The sequence below is a fragment of the Pan troglodytes genome, chromosome 10 (assembly GCF_028858775.2).
Source record: "Pan troglodytes isolate AG18354 chromosome 10, NHGRI_mPanTro3-v2.0_pri, whole genome shotgun sequence".
Lineage (NCBI taxonomy): Eukaryota > Metazoa > Chordata > Mammalia > Primates > Hominidae > Pan > Pan troglodytes.
In genome coordinates this window covers 42,892,813-42,916,645 of record NC_072408.2, presented here as the reverse complement: position 1 = coordinate 42,916,645, position 23,833 = coordinate 42,892,813, and positions in this window count along the sequence as shown.

The window sequence follows — 23,833 nt, the reverse complement described above, 5'->3', positions numbered from 1 at the left end:
AGCCTCCCGAGTAGCTGGGACTACAGGTGCATGCCACCATGCCCAGCTAATTTTTAGTATTTTAGCAGAGACAGGGTTTCACTGTGTTGCCAAGGCTGGCCTCGAACTGAGCTCAGGCAATCCACCAGCCTTGGCCTCCCAAAGTACTGGGATTACAGGCATGAGCAACCACGCCCAGCCTAAAAGCTTTTTCTTTTCTTTCTTTTTTTTTTTTTTGACAGAGTCTCGCCCTGTCGCTCAGGCTGGAGTGCAATGGCACGATCTTGGCTCACTCCAACCTCTGCCTCCCAGGTTCAAGCAATTCTCCTGCCTCAGCCTACTGAGTATCTGGGATTACAGGCACCCTCCACCATGCCCAGCTAATTTTTTGTATCTTTTAGTAGAGACGGGGTTTTCACCATGTTGATCAGGCTGGCCTTGAACTCCTGACCTCGTGATCCACCTGCCTCGGCCTCCCAAAGTACTCGGATTATAGGTGTGAGCCACCGTGCCTGGCCATCTTGATCTTTAGTAGCTTTGTTTTTGCAAAAAACAGACACCAGCCAACGTTATAGGATGCGCAGCTGACTGAAGGTAAAACAGGAAGTCCCTGGGGAGCCTGAGCAGTACTTGCAGCTGAGTCAAGCTGATCAGAGTAATCCAAGACAATGCACCTGATACGATTAGCCCTCCCATTAGACAATGTCTCACAGTTCCCAGGGTGCTTATGCATTTGATCCTCATTACAATCCTGTGAGGTATGCAAGGCTGTGGGTATTATTGGCTCTGGCTCTGAGAGTTGGATACTGAGGTCCACAGGCATCATGCAACTTGTCTGAGGTCACAGAGCTGGAAGCTTAAAGCAGGAACCATATCTCCAGGTTCCCAGTCCGCAGGTCTTTCCTCTGTGTGCTATAACTTAACTGTGCGGGCTGCACAATAGACTCCCTGGGAAGCTTTACAAACAATACTGAGGCCTGGGTCCCAGCACCAGAGATTCTGATTCAGGTGTTTGGAGGGCAGGACTCAGGGCAAATGTTTGAAAAGCTCCCTAGGTGACTCCAATAGGCAGGCAAGGTCGGGGGCCAGACCCAAGCTGTACCTGGGGTTTGCAGCATGACATTCCTTCCTGATTCAGGTTATGGTTGTGTCCGATTTATTTATTTATTTATTTATTTATGAGACTCTGTCACCCAGGCTGGAATGCAGTGGTGCGATCTTGGCTCACTGCAACCTCCGCCTCCTGGGTTCAAGTGATTCTCCTGCCTCAGCCTCCCAAGTAGCTGGGATTACAGGTGCACGCCACCACGCCTGACTAATTTTTGTATTTTTAGTAGAGACAGGGTTTCACCATGTTGGTCATGCTGGTCTTGAACTCCTGACCTCATGATCCGCTCGCCTCGGCCTCCCAAAGTGCTGAGATTACAGGTGTGAGCCACTGTGCCAGGCTGGCTGTGCCTATTTTAAACAGCGCACTGCTGGAAAATCCCGAGGCCTCTGGAACAATCCTACTCATTCCCCAGCATGGGAAGATGACCGAGGGGCAGCCTATTTTGTCCCCCAAGCACCAAAGGTTAAAATTATCAATCCCAAGGTTATAACATGTAGTCATCTGTTCCATATTATATCAGTCCTATTTTATCCATTCTCTATCAAAGTGCAACCCAACCCAGATGATAAAATTAATAAATGGTACTGGAAGATACAGAATGGCATATAGTGCCATTTGAGGGAAAAAAGCAACTCATATGTATATACCCTTGTACATGCAAACATCTCTACAAGGAGACAGGAAATTGGAATTCGTGATTGCCTCCGGGGAGAGAAATTGGTAAGGGGGAAACAAGGGGGGAAGGAAGACTACTTTACATTGTGTGTCCTTTTATACCTTCTGAATTACTTATTACTAATTACAAAGAAAGCAGGGAAGGATTGTTAACTTGCCTTTTTTTTTTTTTTTTTTTTTTTTTTTTTGAGACGGAGTCTCGCTCTCGCCCAGGCTGGAGTGCAGTGGCGCGATCTCGGCTCACTGCAAGCTCCGCCTCCCAAGTTCACACCGGTCTCCTGCCTCAGCCTCCCAAGTAGCTGTGACTACAGGCGCCCGCTACCATGCCCGGCTAATTTTTTTGTATTTTTAGTAGAGACGGGGCTTCACTGTGTTAGCCAGGATGGTCTCGATCTCCTGACACCGTGATCCGCCCGCCTCGGCCTCCCAAAGTGCTGGGATTACAGGCGTGAGCCACCACTCCCGGCCAATTGTTAACTTTTCAATGGTACAGGAATCTACAGACTTCCAGGGAAGGAAATGTTGCTGCTGTCTTTGTTCCATTCTTTTTTATTTCTTTTTTCTTTCTTTTTTTTTTTTTGAGACAAGTCTTGCTCTTTCACCCAGGCTGGAGTACAATAGCACGATCTCAGCTCACTGCAACCTCCACCTCCCAATTCTCATGCCTCAGCCTCCCAAGTAACTGGGATTGCAGGTGCACACTACGCCTGGCTAATTTTTTGTATTTTTAGTAGAGGCACCATGCCTGGCTCCACCATATTCTTTCAATCAGTCATTCAATAAGTATTTATTGAGCACCTACTGTGTACTAAGACCTGTTCTAAGTCCAGAGAATACAGTGGTGAATAAAACAGACCAAAAAAATCCCTGTTCTTGTGGAGTTTACATTCTAGCAGATAGAGATATAATAAACGATAATTTAGCAAGTAAATTATAGAGTATGTTAGAAAGAGTATGTGTTATGGGAAAAGATAGAGCAAGGTATGAGGACTCAGCAGTTGGTGGGGTAGGAGTATACTAGTTTCCTATTACTGCTCTAACAAATTACCATAAACTTAGCGACTTAAAACAATATACATGTTATCGGCATGGTGGCTCACGCCTGTAATCCCAGCACTTTGGGAGGCTGAGGTGGGAGGATCACAAGGTCAGGAGATCGAGACCATCCTGGCTAACACAGTGAAACCCCATCTCTACTAAAAATACAAAAAAATTAGCCGGGCATGGTGGCGGGCGCCTGTAGTCCCAGCTACTCAGGAGGCTGAGGCAGGAGAATGGAGTGAACCTGGGAGGCGGAGCTTGCAGTGAGCGGAGATTGCACCACTGCACTCCAGCCTGGGCGACAGAGCGAGACTCAAAAAACAACAACAACAACAACAACAAAAACAATGTACAGGTTATCTTACAGTTTGTTATCTTACAGTCTGGTATATCAGAAGCCCTATCAGGTTGTCTGCAGAGCTATTTTCCTTCTACAGGTTGTAGGTGGAACTGGTTTCCTTGACTTTTCCAGCTTCTAGAGGTCACCTGCATTCCTTGACTTGGTCCCATCTGCCATCTTTAAAGCCAGCATCTTCAAATCTCTCCCCACTTCCCTCTCTCCTGACTTCTGCTTCCATTATCCTCACATCTCCTTTCTCTGACCCTTCTGCCTCCTTCTTATAAGGATCCTTTGATGACATTAGATTTACCCAGACAATGAGCATAATCTCCCCAACTTAAGATCCTTGATTTACATGGCAAGGTCCCTGTTGCTGTGTAAGGAAACTCACAGGCAAAGAGGGGCGGTTAGGATATGGACATCTTGGGATGGGAGGGGACCATTATTCAGCCTACCATAGGAAGGGGGCAGCAGATTGCAGGATTTTTTGTTTTTGTTTTTCTTTTGAGATGGAGTTTCATTCTTGTTGCCCAGGCTGGAGTGCGATGGCTCAATCTCAGCTCACTGCAACCTCCGCCTCCCGGGTTCAAGAGATTCTCATGTCTCAGCCTCCCGAGTAGCTGGGATTACAGGCATGCGCCACCATGCCAGGCTAATTTTGTATTTTTAGTAGAGATGGGGGTTTCTCCATGTTGATCAGGCTGGTGTCAAAATCCCAACCTCAGGTGATCCACCTGCCTCAGCCTCCCAAAGTGCTGGGATTATAGGCGTGAGCCACCACGCCTGGCCAGCAGATTGCAGTTTTAAGTAGGGCAGCCTGGGCAGGAAGTGACATTGGGCCAAGACTGAAGGAGATGAGGGACCTAGCCTGGCATATCTTGGGGATCAGCAGCGAGGATGGGTCCTGGGTGTATGAGCAGCATCTCTCAGCCCCTGACCTGCACATTCAGGTTTGCCCTTGTATGTACCCTTAGGTCTCCTTGGGGCCCACAGGGCATTGGGAAAGGGTAGACTGCCAACGTACCTTGCCCCAAAGCTCCTCCTCATCCCCCCTGCACCCTGCCACTGAAGGCCCTCACAGGCCACCAGTCTAAGTCCAGCAGCCTCCCCTCTTTCCTCATCTTTTTCAGCCTCTGCAGCACTTGACCCTGATGCCCTTCTGCTCTTGACCTGCACACCACTGCGCTCCGCAGTCCTCTCACCTCTGCCTGCTGCGCTTCATCCATTTGCCCTTTAAACACAGGCCTTGCAGGCTGTCCTCAGCTTTTTCTCTTCTTGGGCCTTTTTTTTTTTTTTGGAGGTGGAGTCTAACTCTGTCGCCCAGGCTGGAGTGCAGTGGCACAATCTTGGCTCACTGCAACCTCCACCTTTGGGGTTCAAGCGATTCTTCTACCTCAGCCTCCCAAGCAGCTGGCATTACAGGCACCCACCACCAGGCCCAGCTAATTTTTTGTATTTTTAGTAGAGATGGGGATTCACCATGTTGGCCAGGCTGGTCTTGGACTCTTGACCTCAAGTGATCCACCCACCTCAGCCTCCCAAAGTGCTGGGACTACAAGTGTGAGCCACCGTGCCTGGCCATGGACAATCTTATTTTTATTCCCTGACTCTGTTGCTACCTCTGAGCTGGTATCTCAATGTTTACCTCCAGCCCTAGCCTCTCTTGAGCTTCAGAACCGTGCCATATTTTCCAACTGCCTTTGTTTCATTTCATCATGTGGCATACTTAGCTATTTATGTCATCTTCCCCATGAGACTGGAAATGCCTTGAAGACAGGTACCCTATTTTTTTGTTTCTTTGGTTTGTGTTATTGTTTTTTGTTTGTTTGTTTTGTTTTGTTTTGAGACAGTTTCACTCTTGTTGCCAAGGCTGGAGTGCAATGGCGTGATCTCAGCTCACTGCAACCTCCACCTGCTGGGTTCAAGTGATTCCCCTGCCTCAGCCTCCCAAGTAGCTGGGACTACAGGCATGCGCCACCACACCCAACGATTTTTGTATGTTTAGTAGAGATGGGGGGTTCACCATGTTGGCCAGGCTGGTCTCAAACTACTGACCTCAGGTGATCTGCCCACCTCAGCCTCTGAAAGTGCTGGGATTCCAGGCGTGAGCCACCGCACCCGGCCTACCCTGTTTTCTTCATCCTGGTGTCATCCTGGATTGGTCATATAACAATGGCAATTACCATAATAACCAGTATTTGGTTTTTTTTGGGGGGGGGACAGAGTTTCACTCTTGTCACCCAGGCTAGAGTGCAATGGCACGAACTCAGCTCACTGCAACCTCTGCCTCCCAGGTTCAAGTGATTCTCCTGCTTCAGCCTCCCAAGTAGCTGGGATTACAGGCGTGCACCACCATGCCTGGCTAATTTTTGTATTTTTAGTAGAGATGGGGTTTCACCATGTTGGCCAAGCTAGTCTCAAACTCCTGACCTCAGGTGATCCACCCACCTTGGCCTCCCAAAATGCTGGGATTACAGGCATGAGCCACCGCGCCTGGCCAGTAACCAGTATTTACTGAGCACTTTCTATGTGTCAGGCACTGTGCTAAGCACATTACATATATTAATTCACTTAATCCTAACAACAACCCTATGAGACGGATAGTATTACAATCCTCATTTTACAGGTGAAGAAACTGAGGCTCAGAAAGGTAAACTACCTTCCTTAAGGTCTCACAGCTAAATAAATGGCAAAGCCAGAATTCAAACCCAGGCAGTCTGGCTGCAAAATCCAAAGGCAGTAGTTGGAATGGATTGGCATTCAGCTCCATTCCAAATTGGTACCTTTCTGCTTCAGAAACCAAAGAGCTAAAAAGTACATTTCCCAGATGTCCTTGCAGCTAGAAAGTGAATTATGTCGCACTAATTAGATGCAGATGAATACGATTCGGAAAGTGGAAGTGAGGTGAAGACCCTCCTCTGCTGCTTTGATTGTTCCTGCTAGCACGTCTGGTCATGAGGCTGTGGGATTTTTCTGGAGCAGTGTCCAGTGTCCAGTCATTTGCTTTGTAGGTATTGAGTATTGTGAGACAGTTGAACCACAAGGAGCAGTAGTGGTTTCCTGATCCATGGATCACAGCTGCAATTTGTGTTCATGGGTTCAGTCAGCTTCAGGATCCCCAGCAGCTAGAGTAGTTTATTTCCTGCAACAAGAATTCAGGATGATACCTTCAAGGAAGGGATCTGAGAGTGGATATCTGAAGTCTCAGTTATCACATGTAATGACAAAATGAATAAATTAATTTACTACCTGGGATCACCAGGAATGACTGGCCTATTGAAGGTAAGGCTTTGGCAGGCTACACACTGTTGAGATTAAATCGTTATGGTGGGGAAAGGAAATCAAAGGCCCTGGTGTGGTCTGCCTGCTTAACTGCCCTGGTGAGCTTAAAGAATTAAAAAAAAAAAAAAAAAAAGGCCGAGCGTGGTGGCTCACATCTGTAATCCCAGCACTTTGGGAGGCTGAGGTGGGCGGATCACCAGGTCAAGAGTTTGAGACCAGCCTGGCCAACATGGTGAAACCCCGTCTCTACTAAAAATACAAAAATTAGCTGGGTATGGTGGCGCATGCTTGTAGTTCCAGCTACTCAGGAAGCTGAGGCAGGAGGATCACTTGAACCCGGGAGGCAGAGGTTTCAGTGAGCTGAGATCGTGCCACTGCACTCCAGCCTGGGCAACAGAGTGAGACTCTGTCTCAAAAAAATAAATAAATAAATAAACAAGAAAAAAATGGCCAGGTAAGGTGGCTCATGCCTGTAATCCCAGCACTTTGGGAGACCAAGGTGGGCAGATCACGAGGTCAGGAGTTCGAGACCAGCCTGGTCAACATAGTGAAACCCCATCTCTACTAAAAATACAAAAATTAGCCAGGCGTGGTGGTGCACACCTATAATCCCAGCTACTTAAGAAGCTGAGGCAGGAGAATCGCTTGAACCCAGGAGGTAGAGGTTAGAGTGAGTTGAGATCACGCCATTGCACTCCAGTCTGAGCAACAGACAGAGACTCCGTCTTAAAAAAAAAAAAAAAAAAAAAATTCATTTAACTTGGCCCAGGAATTTGGGTGGCCGAGGCAAGCGGATCACTGGAGGGCAGTTCGAGACCAGCCTGGCCAACATGGCAAAACCCCGTCTCTCCTAAGAATACAATAAATGAGCCGGGAGAGGTGGTGCACCCCTGTAATTTCAGCTACTCGGGAGGCTGAGGCACAAGAATCGCTTGAACCTGGGAGGCAGAGGTTGCAGTGAGTGGAGATGGTGCCACTGCACTCCAGCCTGGGTGACAGAGCGAGACCCTGTCTCCAAAAGTAAATAAATAAATAAACAAAGATTCATCTGTGTTGTTGCATGTAACAGTAGTTCCTTTTTTTGTTGAGTTATATTCCATTGTGTGCATGCACCGCCATCTGTTTATCTATTCACCAGCTGAAAAATGTTTAGACTGTTTCCGATTTGAGGCATTTATGAATAAAGTTGCCATAAACACTCAATGTATGGATTTTTGCGTTTTCATTTCATTTTTCTTGAGTAGTTTTCATTTCTCTTGGGTACCTAGGGGTGAGATGCTGGGTCATGTGGTAAGTGGTTGTTTTTTGTTTGTTTGTTTGTTTGTTTGAGACAGAGTCTCGCTCTGTCACCCAGGCTGGAGTACAGTGGCATGGTCTCGGCTCACTGCAACCTCTGCCTCCCATGTTCAGGCAATTCTCCCACCTCAGCCTCCCGAGTAGCTGGGATTACAGGCATGCACCACCACGCCTGGCTAATTTTTTAGTGTTGGGATTACAGGCGTGAGCCACTGCGCCTGGCCAAGAGTATCTTTTATGTACAACTATTATGTACCCGTAAAAATATTTTTAAATGAATAAATTTATTTTACTCATAAAAAAACTAAGGCCCAGAGGGTGACTGACTCAAGGTCACAGAGATAGTGACAGGGCTGGGACAAGGATTCAGAGTGTAGAGCTTCTCAGCTTTTCTCACTCTGGTGGGTGACCCAGACCACGTGCAATGGGAATGTTCCTGACTTCATCTTCCTTCATCAAGAGTTGCTGGGGCTTCCCCAAGGGCTGGGAGTGGAGAGAGGCCGCAGGCCAGGGCCAGGGACTGGGTGGAGCTGGGAGTGAGTGTCTGTGCACGACCCTTCTCATCTCTGGTGAGCATAACCAGATTGGGACAGGCCTTCAGAGAAGGAAGGGGCAGGGGCAGTCGTGGCACCTGGGAAGAGGACACTGGAATTCTGTGCTCAGCTTACAATAATATCAAACCTTATGTAGCACTTACCCTGGGCCAGATAGGGTCCTAAAAGCTTGACATATATTAATTCATTTAATCCTCCCAACAATCCCAAGAATGCACTCTCTTTAGCCCTATTTTAGGAGCGAGGAAATGAAGGAGCTGAGAGGTTAAGGGACTTGCCCAGGAACGCCAGTTCGCCAGCGGCTTGCCAGGGATTTGAGCCTGGAGAGTCTCACTCCCTGTCCGCATCTCAGTCGCGCTGATCTCGGCCACACGTAGGTCCATAGGCTTGTCCTCCCACACGAGTGGCCTCCGCGAGCCCCTGACCCCTGGAGCGCCCTCCTCCCAGCCACCAGACCCTCTGAGGCCTGACTCCTGGCTAGGCGGGGCTAAGGGGCGAGGAGAGCTGGGGGACAAAGCCCCTTTATGTCGGGGTGGGATTCCCCTTAAGGCCACTGCCAAGATGGAACAGGATGGGGGACAGAGAGGGACTGGGGGAAGGCGCCAAAGCCCGGGACCGAGGGGGAGCGGGGAGGAGCTGGACTCTACTCAAGGGAGGATCCGAGGGCGGGCAGGCGGAACCCTCCTCCTTAAAGATCTCGCAGTGAGGTTAGGGAGCTGCTCCCCGGCTCTGGGAAGCCGCTATCCTGCCCATACCCTCCTTTCTCTCCGCTGCTGCCCCTGCCTCGCTCCCGCGCGCTCCCAGTGGGTGGTGCCTGGGTGTCCCCGGCTCGGCAGCTGCGGCTGCTTCCCAGCCCCGGGGTCTCAGGGCCGTCCCGCCGGTCCCAGGGCACCGCTCCTGTGCCCCACGCCGCCGCTTCCCCAGTTGCCCCCTGACTGCAAGAGTCTCCTGGTTTTCGGCTTGTCCTGGGACTCCTGGGAGAGCCCACCGAGAGTTCTGGGGCACCTGCAACCTCCCTCGTCTCCTAAGAGGGTGGGGGAGTTCTTTTCTAAATATCATAAACCTCAAGGGGAAAAACCAAGGGGTGTATGTGTGCACGTTTGGGGTAATATTTGAGTATTAAAAAACAACCTTCCTCCCAAAATAAATAAATGAATAATAAAAAATTAGCCTGCCTTGGCCGGGCGCAGTGGCTCACGCCTGTAATCCCAGCACTTTGGGAGGCCGAGGTGGGCGGATCACGAGGTCAGGATATCGAGACCATCCTGGCTAACACGGTGAAGCCCCGTCTCTACTAAAAATATAAAAAATTAGCCGGGCGTGGTGGTAGGCGCCTGTAGTCCCAGCTACTCAGGAGGCTGAGGCAGGAGAATGGCGTGAACCCGGGAGGCGGAGCTTGCAGTGAGCCGAGATCTCGCCACTGCACTCCAGCCTGGGCGACAGAGCGAGATTCCGTCTCAAAATAAATAACCAAATTAATTAAATTAAATTTAAAAATTTTAAAAGATTAGCCTGCCTTGGTGGTGCACACCTGTTATCCCAGCAACTCGGGAGGCTGAGGCAGGAGGACTGCTTGAGACCAGGGGTTGAAGAACAGGCTGGGCAACAAAGTAAGACTCCATCTCTACAAAAAATTTTAAAATTCACCTGGCGTGGTCGCGTGTGCCTTTGGTCCCAGCTACACAAGGGGCCCAGACGGGAGGATTGCCTGAGCCCCAGAGGTTGAGGCTGCAGTGACCCATGTTTGCACCACTGCACTCCAGCCTGGGTGACAGAGTGAGATCCTGTCACAAAGATAAATAAATAAATAAGTAGAATGCAGAGCAATGAAACCCTCATATGTTGCTGGTGGGAATACAAAACGTGTACAACTACTTTGGAAAACAGTTGGGCCGTTTTTTCTAAGTTTAAAAATACACCTCCCAGCGCGGTGGCTCACGCCTGTAATCCCAACACTTTGGGAGGCTGAGGCGGGCGGATCACGAGGTCACGAGTTCAAGACCAGCCTGGCCAATACGGTGAAACCCTGTCTCTACTAAAAATACAAAAAAAAAAAAAAAATAGCCGGGTGTGGTGGCATGCGCCTGTATTCCCAGCTACTTGGGAGGTTGAGGCAGAAGAATTGCTTGAACCTGGGAGGCGGAGTTTGCAGTGAGCCGAAATCATGCCATTCCAGCCTTGGGCAACAGAGCAAGACTCTGTCTCAAAAAAAATAGTAATAAAAATAAAAATATACTTACCAGCTCGGTGTGGTGGCTCACACCTCTGATCCCAGCACTCTGGGAGGCCGAGGTGGGTGGATCACCTGAGGTCAAGAGTTTGAGACCAGCCTAACCAACATAGAGAAACCCCGTCTCTACTAAAAATACAAAATTAGCCAGGCGTGGTGGTGCATGCCTGTAATCCTAGCTACTTGGGAGGCTGAGGCAAAAGAATCACCTGAACCCGGGAGGCGGAGGTTGCAGTGAGCCAAGTTTGTGCCATTGCACTCCAGCCTGGGTGACAAGAGTGAAACTCCGTTCTCAAAAAAATAAATAAATAAAATAAAATAAATAAACAGATGGTTCAAGTTTGGCCTCTCCCAGTAGGAATCCTCTTTGTGGCCTTCCTAACATCTGGCCTCCGTTTGAAGAATTTATGACAGTATAGCCCCTGTTGGATAATAATTGTATAATTACTGGAACATTATTGTTCCTTCTACTGGGCTGAAATCTGCCTCCTACTAACCTTCTAAACTCAGCTCTGCCCACTAGAGTTACACAGAACTCCCTCTTCCATTAGATTTCAGGCATAAGTGATTATTCTTCCCCTAACCTGTATAAAAGCAGCCCCAGTCACGGTGTAAGGATTTAGCTGCACTGCTGGCCTCAACCTCACCTGCCTGAATGAGCTGGAAAATAATTATCTACACAGAAACAGCCCAAGGAATTAGAATGATAGTGATGCTCAGATCCGGGGAGGCTGTGTCCCCCTGAAGGCCCTGGTCAGATCCTGGTGAAGTGGATGGTGCTGCCACAGGAGGGATGTAGGGTAAACTTCTCAGAGACTCAGGGCACTCCAGTGATCTGGGCCCAAAGCACACAGTTCCTTTTCCTCTCCCCACAATCCACACTAGAGCAGCAGGCTCTAGTGGGCCCCTCCCAGGCTGGCAGAACTTTCCCTATCACCCACTCCCCAGAAGCAAAAAAAGTTTAAAAAGCACCAGCCTAAGGCTGGGCGCAGTGGCTCATGCCTGTAATCCCAGCACTTTGGAAGGCTGAGGCGGGCAGATCACAAGGTCAGGAGTTCAAGACGTGCCTGACCAACATGGTAAAACCCCGTCTCTACTAAAAATACAAAAATTAGCCAGGCATGGTGGTGCATGCCTGTAATCCCAGCTACTCGGGAGGCTGAGGCAGGGGAATTGCTTGAACCCGAGAGGCAGAGGTTGCAGTGAGCCAGGATCATGCCATTGCACTCCAGCCTGGGCAATGGAGCAAGACTCCGTCTCAAAAAAAATAAATTATTGTACATTTAAAAATAACTAAAAGAGTATAATTGGATTGTTTGTAACATAAAGGATAAATGCTTGAAGTGATGGATGCCCTGATGAGATTATTATGCATTGTATGCCTGTATCAAAATATCTCGTGTACCCTAAAATAGATACACATACTGTGTACCCACAAAAATTAAAAACTTTTTTTTTTTTTTGAGACAGAGTTTCACTCTTGTTGCCCAGGCTGGAGTGCACTGGCTCAATCTCGGCTCACTGCAACCTCCGCCTCCCAGGTTCAAGTGATTCTCCTGCCTCAGTCTTCCGAGTAGTTGGGATTACAGGCGCCCACCACCACACCTGGCTAATTTTTTTTTTTTTTTTTTGTATTTTTAGTAGAGACGGGGTTTCGCCATGTTGGCCAGGCTGGTCTCGAACTCCTAACCTCAGGTGATCCACCTGCCTCGGCCTCCCAAAGCGCTGGGATTATAGGCATGAGCCACCAGACTCAGCCAAAATTAAAAATTTTAAAAATAAATTAATAACCACAGCAGTAGCTAGTAGCTAATGGCTACCAGATTGGACAGGACAGTGCAGCACCAGACTGTAAGCTCCCTTTGGGCAGAGACTGGACTATCTTGTTCACTCTTATGCCCTGATACATAACACAATTCCAACACATAAACAGCAGGTTGTTATTTTCTTTTTTAAAGACAAAAATTTGAAATTGTAATTTTTATTAAATTGTAAATAAAATGTTATTTTATTTTATTTAATAACCTATAGCATTTGCCAATATCCAAGGTATAAATACTGCCGTCATGGTTGATTTAAAATGGTTTAATTCTGGGAAGCAAAATTTTCAAATTTAACAATCTTCTCTTACTAGCTTTTGAATGAATAAGCAAATGAATGAACAAATAAATGAGCAAATAACCAACCAAGAGGAGTCTCTGCATGCCTCACCCAAGGAAAAGAGGACAAAGGAGAGTAGAAGAATATTTCAAGATGCCAGCAGTCCTCTCACTCTCTTTGCAGGTCCTCTTTGTTCCAGGAAAGAGAACTTAGTGGGAGAACAATTGAACTTCCTCAGCTTCGCTTCACACACACCCCAGCTTTAAGAAAGCCCAGGAAGAATTTTTTTTTTTTTTTTTTTTTGAGACGGAGTCTCACTCTGTCACCCAGGCTGGAGTGTAGTGGCGTGGTCTCGGCTTCTCAGCTCACTGCAACCTCCACCTCCCAGATTCAAGCGATTCTCCCGCCTCAGCCTCTCCAGTAGCTGGGATTACAGGTGTGCACCACCACGCCCAGCTAATTTTCGTATTTTTAGTAGAGACAAGGATTTCACCACGTTGGCCAAGCTGGTCTCGAACGCCTGACCTCAAATGATCCACCCACCTCGGCCTTCCAAAGTTCTGGGATTACAGACATGAGCCACCTCACCTAGCCTTTGGATTACAGACATGAGCCACCTCGCCTAGCCTTTTTTTCTTTTTAAGGAAAAAAAGAAAAATAAAATCTCATCTTAATCTGCTCCATTTTTTTTTCTTTTTAAAGAAATTTTCCCAAGTCACTTAAACAGTCTTCGTAATGGGAAGGCACTCAAACTATAAATCTCCCTGTCATTTAGGAATGCTCAGTGCAAATGTTTATAGAACCCGGGCACCACTTTCAACCTCTCCTTTGAAGAAGGGCTTTGTAATCCTCCTCTGGGGTCACTCCTACATTCCAAAAATGTTCAGGAAAGGAGGGGAAGGTGCCCACCAGTGGGACAGCTTAGACCCAGGTCCCCACCCTCAGGTTCGGCCCTAAGAACATAAAGATACAAGAAAGGTCACGAGGTTAATTCAAAGCCAAGGAATGTCATGGCAGTAAATGCTGCAGGTGTTCATGGGGAGGATGATGGCCATGATTTGTGGCAGAAGTGAAACCTGAGGGATGCTAAGACTTGTGCAGTGGGAAAGGTGAGAAAATAATGAGAACAAAGTCCCCAAGGCTTGGCTGCATGCCTGGCAGCTAGTAGGTACTGCATAAATACAAGTTCATTGGCTTTCCTTGAGTTGTCTGGCTGGGGTCCCAGAGACTGAAACTTTGCTCTTGGCTGCAGCAGGGGCAAGATCGCAGGGGTGGGTACATGCCAAGCCCCAGGCAGCACATCACCAGAGAGATAATCTTGAGCTGGTGGGAGCAGCCAGGCATGCAGTGGGGCTGAGCTGAGCCAAAGCACAAAACAAAAAGGCCTCATCCCTGTGGCTATAATCAAGGATGCCAACCCTCCAGCTGCCCCAAGACCCCAAGCCTAGATAAGGAGATAGCATCCTGCCTGAAGAGCATGGCTCTGTCCAGCCAGGGTCTCAAAGGCCTACTGCCCACTTTGGTGCTGCCTTTAGCCCTGTCTAGCACCAGACCCAGCCACAAGGAGCACCTCAGGACTATGGCATCCTTCTGTTGACTGGATGGTCACAGCCGTGGTCAAATCAAAGCCTTCTTGGGGTTCCCTGGAGCTGTCACTCATCTGCCACCACTTTCAGGCCTCTGTCACCCTAACCCAGCCCTTCAACACAAGTTCTCTGGCTTCTTCAAGCTCCTATCAAGTAATACAAAATCACCCTTAAAAGGCTCTATAGTATTGTTCAATTCCTTATCTAATACTTTCAAACCCCAAAAAACTCTGAAAACCAAAAATTCTTCATAACTCACATGCAAAACCTAACATGAAGTTATTTATACTTTTTTTTTTTTTTTTTTTTTTTTTTTTTTTTTTTTTGAGACAAAGTTTCGTTCTTGTTGCCCAGGCTGGAGCGCAATGGCACGATCTCGGCTCACCGCAACCTCCGCCTCCTGGGTTCAAGCAATTCTCCTGCCTCAGCCTCCCAAGTAGCTGGGATTACAGGCATGCACCACTGTGCCTAGCTAATTTTGCATTTTTAGTAGAGATGGGGTTTCTCCATGTTGGTCAGGCTGGTCTTGAACTCCCGACCTTAGGTGATCCGCCCACCTGGGCCTCCCAAAGTGCTGGGATTACAGGCGTGAGCCACCGCGCTCAGCCTATTTATACTTTTTATATATTCCATTTAGTGTGAATATTCATACGTTTCACTGCAGCAATATTAATAAGACTGAGTCCATGATTACACGTGCCACAGATCCCCCCCTCCCCACTGTGGTTTTCCTTAGTATACATTTTATGTACCACATTTCCTTTGTAAAATCTGAAAGATTCTGAATCCTGAGAGTCATCTGGACCTACAGGTTAGGTTAAGTGATTGTGGGCCTGCAGCATAAGCCCAAGTTTAGAGTGAAAGAATTCCAAGCTGAAATGCCTACTCCCCCAAGAGATGCACAGGCCCCTGCCAGGCAGAACAGACAGGGCCTTAGAGCTGATGGTGGGAGGGTCCCAGGAAGACAAGGCAGGGTAGGGGACTTGGATAGCTCAGGGCAGTGCCTCTTCGCCAGCTGGTGCACAAGCGCAGTGTTTCTAGGCTTTCACAACCACGCAGCAGCCCAGGGTGTGCCTGCTGCTCACCAGGATGACTCCACCTCTTCCATCAGCCAGAGCTTGAGCAACAACTTATCTCCCCACCTGGGTTTCTTCATCATTGCGAGGAACCCACCTGGGAGCCCTGGGTGGGGACGAAAGGAACTAAGGCATGCAGCATACTTAAGGAACTCAGTGGGGGTGGGCTACTTTGATTGTTCTTTTATTCAGTGTTTCTTGACCACCTTGTACCATGGTAGACCCCTGTGGGCAAGACAATGTATAAATTACCGTGTTAAGGACAGACAGAAAGTACACAAATAATTAAAAGCAAAATTGAACTGAGCAGATTAAAGTGAGATTTCAGAAGAGAGTTTGGCCTGGAGAAAAGAAGCTTGGGAGGAAAGAATGCTGCCTGGGGCGTCAGGAGCCCTGGGTTAGGTCAGGCTGACTCATTTCGGTGACTTTCACAAGGTTCTTCTCTGGGCTCAGTTTTCCTCATCAGCAAAATATAGATTTAGCCTTAGATCTCCTCTAAGATTCCTTCCATTTTCTTTCTTTCTTTCTTTCTTTCTTTGAGACAGAGTTTCGCTGTTGTTGCCCAGGCTGGAGTGCAGTGGCGCAATCTAGGCTCACCGAAACCTCTGCCTCCTGGGTTCAAGTGATTCTCCTGCCTCAGCCTCCCGAGTAGCTGGGATTACAGGCGCACACCACCATGCCCAGTTAATTTTTGTATTTTTAGTAGAGACGGGGTTTCTCCATGTTGGTCAGGTTAGTCTCAAACTCCTGACCTCAGGTGATCCACCCGCCTCGGCCTCCCAAAGTGCTGGGATTACAGGGGTGAGCCACTGCGCCCGGCACCTTTTTTTTTTTTTTTTTTTTTTTTTTTGAGACAGAGTCTTGCTTGATCACGGCTCACTGTAACCTTGACCTCCCATGCTCAAGCAATCTCCTGCTTCAACTTCCCAAATAGCTGGGACTACAGACATGCACCACCATGCAATTTCCTGCTTCAACTTCCCAAATAGCTGGGACTACAGACACGCACCACCATGCCCAGCTAAATTTTTTTTTATTTTTAGTAGAGACGAGGTCTCACCATGTTACCCAGGCTGATCTCAAACTCTTGAGCTCAAGCGATCCTCCTGCTTTGGCTTCTCAAAATGCTGGGATTACAGGCGTGAGCCACTGAACCTGGCCTCCCTTCCATGATGCCAAATATCGGAAGGTCTGTCATTTAGGAGAAGATAAATTATACCTACTCTCTGTAATTCCCAGGGGTAAAACCAGACAGAAGCGTGGAAGCCAAAGGAGGCAGGCTTGCTGAGATGAAGGACTTTCTGAGGTGCTCTCCTGCACTCAGGAGGCCGCCTCATCCTCATCCCAGTGCAGCAGCCTGGGGTTTGTAAATTAGGTAGAGAGTCAGAATGGGGTGCCACACAGTCCCCTCCCTCCACAAGTCCATAAACTCAACCTCCAGAATGGCTTTGGGTTTGCAGAGCATTTGCCAATTCACCAAGCAAGTCTGATTTCATCCTGGGAGCAGACCTAAAAGACAGCAGGGCAGGAACTCAAGGAGTCTTCAAGGAGGCATGGGGGACGAGGACCCTGGGAATGGGCAAGGGAATAGCACCTGGATATGACGTGAGTTACACATTAAGGGAGATGTTGGCTTATGCCTGCAATCCCAGCACTTTGGGAGGCCTAAGTGGGCAGATCACCTAAGGTCAGGAGTTCAGCCTGGCCAACATGGTGAAACCCCATTTCTAGGCTGGGCGCGGTGGCTCACGCCTGTAATCCCAGCACTTTGGGAGGCCGAGGAGGGCAGATCAAGAGGTCAGGAGTTCAAGACCAGTCTGGCCAACATAGTGAAACCCCGTCTCTATTAAAAATACAAAAAATTAGCTGGGTGTGGTGGTGTGTGCCTGTAATCCCAGCTACTTGGGAGGCTGAAGCAGGAGAATTCCATGAATCCAGGAGGTGGAGATTGCAGTGAGCCAAGATCGTGCCATTGCACTCCAGCCCGGGTGACATTACGAGACTCCATCTCAAAAAATAAAGGAAGGAGGGAAAGAAGGAAGAAGGAAGGAAGGAAGGAAGGAAGGAAGGAAGGAAGGAAGGAAGGAAGGAAGGAAGGAGGGAAGGAAGGAAGGAAGGAGAAACCCCATCTCTACTAAAAATACAAAAAAATTAGCCAGGCGTGGTTGCAGCCGCCTATAGTCTCAGCTACCAGGGAGGCTGACGCAGGAACCCGGGAGGCAGAGGTTGCAATGAGCCAAGATCGAGCCACTGCACTCCAGCCTGGGCAACAGAGCAAGTTTCTGTCTCAAAAAAAAAAAAATTTTTTTTTAATTTTAAAAATTAAAAAGGGAGGGGAAGGCCAGGCGCGGTGGCTCATGCCTGTACTTTGGGAGGCCAAGGTGGGTGGATCACCTGAGGTCAGGAGTTCGAGACCAGCCTGGCCAACATGGTGAAACCCCATCTCTACTAAAAATACAAAAAAATAGCTGGGCATGGTGGCAGGTGCCTGTAATCCCACCTACTCAGGAGGCTGAGAATCGCTTAAACCTGGGAGGCAGAGGTTGCAGTGAGCCGAGACAGCGCCACTGCACTCCAACCTGGGTGACAGAGCAAGACTCTATCTCAAAAAAAAAGGGGGTAGGGGGAACTTATAGTCATCTATGCATATAATACACAAAATGCAAATTATACACCAAATAGCAGAATATAATCAGTACGGGGTTAGTGGTAACAAGGGCTGGCAGGGGCTGTGGGAGGAGTTTGTGTCCTCACTCTGCCCTCCCCTCTCCAGCTGGGTATTTCTGCTCCTGCCCCTGTTCTCTCTCTGTTTTCTCTCTCTCTCTCTCTCTCTCTCTCTGTGTGTGTGTGTGTGTGTGTGTGTGTCTTTGTCTGTTTCTCTCTCTCTCTCTCCCTCTTTCTCACTCCTCACATTGGCTCCCACCCTCCTCAACCATGGCCAGATGGCACCGAGGAGGAGACGCAGCCCCTGTCCTTGAAAGGTGTAAGGTGTGGCTGGGCAAACACCAGGCCAACCCATCCACAGGAAACCCCACGGGGCCAAGGCCCAGCAGAGTCCTCTCTGTTTTGGCACCAGAGACAAAGGATTGTTCCAAGGATTACAGAGAAGGAGCCAGGCTGGCTGGCTGGGAGGAGAAGGAGCAGGGAGAGGGGCTTCCTGGAGGGGTGGGCGTCACACTGATAGACAAGAATGAGTGGACTGTTCCTGAGCTGCAGAGGGGCCAGATGACCCCCTTCAAGACTGAAGTGCTTCAGATAGCACTCCTACAGCAAGCTCAGAGACAGGTCCAGCATCCTCCACCTTTCCAGTCCTGTCCAGGAGAAATGGGGTGGGCGGGGATCCAGGACATGAAGAAAGGCACGTAGCCTGCCTGCAGGCAGAGAGGGGTGAAGAAAACTCCAGGGGCTGGGATCCTAACACTTCTGCTGAATTTTATCTCCCTCCTGTAATAGCCGCTCCAATGGTCCCATCCCAGCTGCACAGAGAGATATCCCTGGACAGAAGTCAAACAGCCACAGTGGAATAATCCCAGTGAGGTCACTTCCTCCATCCTTCTGTCTGCATTCTCTGAGGCCCCCAGGAAGCAGTGCAGGACTGCACTCTGGTGCTTTTATCTTCCCAGGACATGAGTTCTGTGGGGGAGAGGGGCCAAGGCAGTGAGGCCTGGGACTGGGGGGTCACAGGAGAGAAAGGAGACACTCTGGGGAACCTCTGTGGGTGGACTGAACCTCTGGGATGTCCCCATGGGCCCATAAGCTTCAGACCAGCCCCCTTGCTCTCAAATTATGGCCCACCCGCTTCTCCATTCCCCACACCCACTGTCCCGGGTTGGGCTGAGGTGCCAGCATGGAGAAGCCACATGGCACGCAGTGTACGGAATCCTTCCCTGGACTGCGCCAGGCCCTCTGACCCAGAAAGGTTCATCCTGTCCTGTGCTACCTGGGAGGCAGGGAGGGACTCAGGTCCAAGCCCCACTGTGGACAGAGCCCCGGCCAAGCATAGACACAGGGCGTCAAGAATCCCAGGAGAGGGAGGGTCTCATGGCTCCCCAATCCCACCCATCCTGCATCTTCATCAAGGTACTTCTGGGCCCCTTGAGACAGTGGCAGCAGCTGAAGGTGAGGAGTCAGGGGATAAGAGAGCATGAGACCTTCACCTCTCCACCCCGCACCTCTCTAATTTGCTTCCAGAATTATCTTTAAATCCACATTGTTCCCCTATCACGACTCCCCCCTGAAACACCTGTGATGGCCTCTCATTGTTGAAAGCATAAAATCTGATCTTCCCCCTGCATTCCATCTCCCATATCCACCTCCCTACTCAAGTGCCCCGTCTGCCCTTCACTAAACCTACTGTTCCACCTGAACTAATCTCAAACAACGTTTCCCAAACTGCCTCCTGCCAGGAGTTCTCCCCACCCTTCCATGTCCTGCATCCCACGTTTTCCTCAAGGCTCAGTGCAAATCACGCCTCCTCCCTGAAGCCTTCCCCGTAACCCGGCTGCCACCCTCAGGCTGCCTGCCAATGCTGTCTCCTCCTCTGACACCTCTTATGAGCACCACTCATCAAGATGGTCCCTTTAGTACTTGGCGTGCCTGGCCCCACATGTTGGCTGGCATTGTTTATTTGAATGAACATTGCCTTGGTACAATGATGGAGCCTGCTCTGTCCTCCTAGAAGAGACAGGAGAGAGAAGCCCATAGCAAGGGTCAAAAACTCCCAGCCTGAACCTGGGAGATGTCCATATACTGATGAAATGAGAGGTTCCCCTCCGGGTTCCGATGCACAAGCCCTGTACCAGATGAGGGAGCCATAAGGGATGCAGACAGAGACTCAAAGACAGAGACAAGGGCTGAGGGAGGGGGGATGGAAAGAACTGGGGAGCCAAAGACTGCAGCGGGGAAAGAATGCAGTGTCCATCCTAAAAGAAGGAAAATGGAAGTTTCCCGGGGAGGAGGGTGCCTGATCTTATCTGCTGTTTACATTCCAGAGAGCCCCTGCTTCTGCTTCTCATCTTAATTAGAGAATACTTGAGAAGCCCTGCCGCCGTGCAGAGAGAAAGGAATGCAGGCCCCCCCTAAACCCCAGCCTGCCCCCCTCACCCCTGACCTCCTGCTGGCTATGTGGTGGGACTGATGGGAGTCTGGGTTCTGGATCCATTTTCTGTTTTCTGTTTTTTTGTCTACAGTGGGCTGATCCATTAAGCTGGATTCCTTGAGAGAGTATGTGAGAGGGTCTGGGAACTGTCAGGGCTCCACTCCTGCAGGAAACAAACAAACAAACAAAATTAAAAAGTATTAGAAAGAGCCACTGAGAGGAACAGCTGAGATTCTCTCAGTCAGTCTGCCATTCACCCCCTCAAACATCGCCCTCACTCCACCACCATAATGTCCAGGCAGGGTGCTGACACTTCACCATTCACCTCCCACCCTGCCCCGGGCTGTCCTCCAAATGTGTGTCAGACGCAGTGCTGGGGGACTTATACTTCTGTCATAGTCTCTGTCTTCAGTGGTATATGGTAAGAGCCAGGATCCGCTATTAAACATGCTGTGAGTGGGTAGAGACAAAGTCTTGTCTTGTAGGGTGAGCAGGCAGTGAGGTCAGGAAGGGCATCACAGGTAGAGGAAAAAGCATGGGCAGAGGTCTGGAACCCAGTCCCTCTTCATACCACCCGCTGACCCTTTCCCCTCCCCCCCACATGAGATTTCTCTCCCTCTCTTCTCTCTTCTCTCCCTCAACAATTCCAGGGTGGCCCACCTGAAAACAAGCTGCCTGGACCACCTTCCCTTGCATGTCTCTGTTCCTTCTCTTTTTTTTTTTTTTTTTTTTGAGACGGAGTCTCACTCTGTCACCCAGGCAGGAGTGCAATGGTGTGATCTCAGCTCACTGCAGCCTCTGCCTCCCGGATTCAAGTGATTCTCCTACCTCAGCCTCACAAGTAGCTGGGATTACAGGTGCCCACCACCACACCCAGCTAATTTTTGTATTTTTACTAGAGACAGTGTTTCACCACATTGGCCAGGCTGGTCTCGAACTCCTGACCTCAGGTGATCCACCTGCCACAGCCTTCCAAAGTGCTGGGATTACAGGCGTGAGCCACTGCGCCTGGCCAGCTCTCTGTTCCTTCTCACAGCTAAGCATCTTACATCATTCTCTCTCGTTTTGTTGTTGTTGTTTTGTTGTTGTTGTTGTTGTTTGAGACAGAGTTTTGCTCTTGTTGCCCAGGCTGGAGTGCAGTGGCGCGATCTCGGCTCACTGCAACCTCCAATTCCAGGGTTCAAGTGATTCTCCTGCCTCTGCCTCCCAAGTAGCTGGGATTATAGGCATGCGCCACCACACCTGGCTAATTTTGTATTTTTAGTGGAGATGGGGTTTTATCATGTTGGTCAGGCTGGTCTCAAATTCCTGACCTCAGATGATCCACTTACCTCGGCTTCCCAAAGTGCTGGGGTTACAGGCTTGAGTCACTGCATCTGGCCTTACATTATTCTCAAAAGAGGTCTACACACAGGCTTTCCCCTTCCTCACCCAGTTCACTCTTCAGCCCCTCCAGGCTGGCTCAGCTCGTATGGCTCCTCAGAAGCTGCACTAACCAAGGTTCCCAGAGACCTCCATGTTGTTGAAATCGATGGACACTTGACATTCCTTTTGTTCCTTGACCACTTAGCTTCCAGCAGCTGCATGCTCCCTCCTTCTTTTTTTTTTTTTTTTTTTTGAGATGGAGTTTCACTCTTGTTGCCCAAGCTGGAGTCCAGTGGCACGATCTTGGCTCACTGCAACCTCCATCTCCCAGGTTCAAGCGATTCTCTTGCCTCAGCCTTCCGAGTAGCTGGGATTATAGGCGTGTGCCACCACACCTGGCTAATTTTTTGTATTTTTAGTAGAGACAGGGTTTCACCATGTTAGCCAGGCTGGTCTCGAACTCCTGACCTCAGGTGATCCACCTGCCTCGGCCTCCCAAAGTGCTGGGATTACAGGCATGAGCCACAGCACCCGTCCTCTCCCTCCTTCTTGAAACACTCTCCTTCCTAGTCTCCCAGATACCTCGTGCCAGGCTTTTCTCTAGTTATAGTTTCTCGGTCCCTTTTCCCCACTCACCCTCCTTGACATGGTCTGTAACTTGATGTTTCTGATCTATAAATTGACCTGATATAAAGTTGATGTTCCTCAGGGCTGGGTCCTGGCCCCTATTCTCTTATTAATAGGGACTATTTTCTTGAGTCATCTCATACCTTGCCCTGGTTTTTATTGCATCTTCTATAGACCAAAGACTTCCAGATTGTGATGTCCAACCAGACCTTTCTTGTGAGCTCCAGAGCAGCCTATGGAATATTCTACTTAATGCCTCTTTTTAGATGACTCTTAGGCATCTCAAATTTAACCTGTTCAAAACTGGATTATTGATCTTAGCTCCCACCAGCTGCTTCATAATTCTTGTTCATCTTAGTAAATGACACACCATCCATCTAATTGCTTGTGCCGGAACCCTGGGAATCATATTTGACACCTCCTTCTCTCTTGGTCTACCCTATGGATCTAATAAATTAATAACCCTACTTCCACTGTAAGTCCAAATCTATTCCTTTCTCCCCATCCACACCCCACATCCAGGCTGTAGGCATCTGTCCTCTGTACTATCACTGCAACATCTTCCTAACAGAAAGTCTTCTCATGGCCACCAGTAACCACTCAGCCTTCCTCCGCACACCAGCAAACATGGTCTTCTTTAAAAATAAATCTCAGCCGGGCTTGGTGGCTCACACCTGTAATCCCAGAACTTTGGGATGCCAAAGTGGGCGGATCACCTGAGGTCAGGAGTTCAAAACCAGCCTGGCCAATGTGGCAAAACCCCATCTCTACCAAAAAAAAAAAAAAAAAATTAGCCGGGCATGGTGGCAGGTGCCCATAGTCCCAGCTACTCAGGAGGCTGAGGCAGGAGAATCACTTGAACCCAAGAGGCAGAGGGTGCAGTGAACCAAGATGGTGCCACTACTCTCCAGCCTAGGTGACAGAGCAAGACTCCATCTCAAAAAAATAAATAAATAAAAATAAAAATAAATGTGTGCCAGGCCCAGTGGTCCCAGCTACTTGGGAGACTGAGGTGGGAGAATCTCTTGAGCCCAGAAGTTTGAGACCAGCCTGGGCAACAGAGCAAGACCACCTCTAAAAAATATATAAATAAATAATAAATAGATAAAACTAGATCTCATAATATCCCTCACCTACTTAAAACCCTTCTGTGACCCAGGAAGCATCCAGACTCCATGGCCAGTGCCCTGACTCTGTGCTTCAGCTCCTCCTTTTGCAGTCTCCCCTGCTGACCAGCCTCCAGCTGGTCACTCCACACACACACTCCTCCCTTAGCTCCCTCCCACCTCCTCATCAGCGATCTCTCCCTCACCTTCCGAGGCTCTGGCTAAATGCTCTGGTATACAGAAGGAGCTTGATGAGTATGGGGAAGGTATGGGAACAGAGGAAGGGAGGAAAAGCCATGGCGACAGGGTGACACTTATAGCAACAAGTTGTATGGTGAGGGGGTCAGGTTAAGGGATGAGGCTGCAG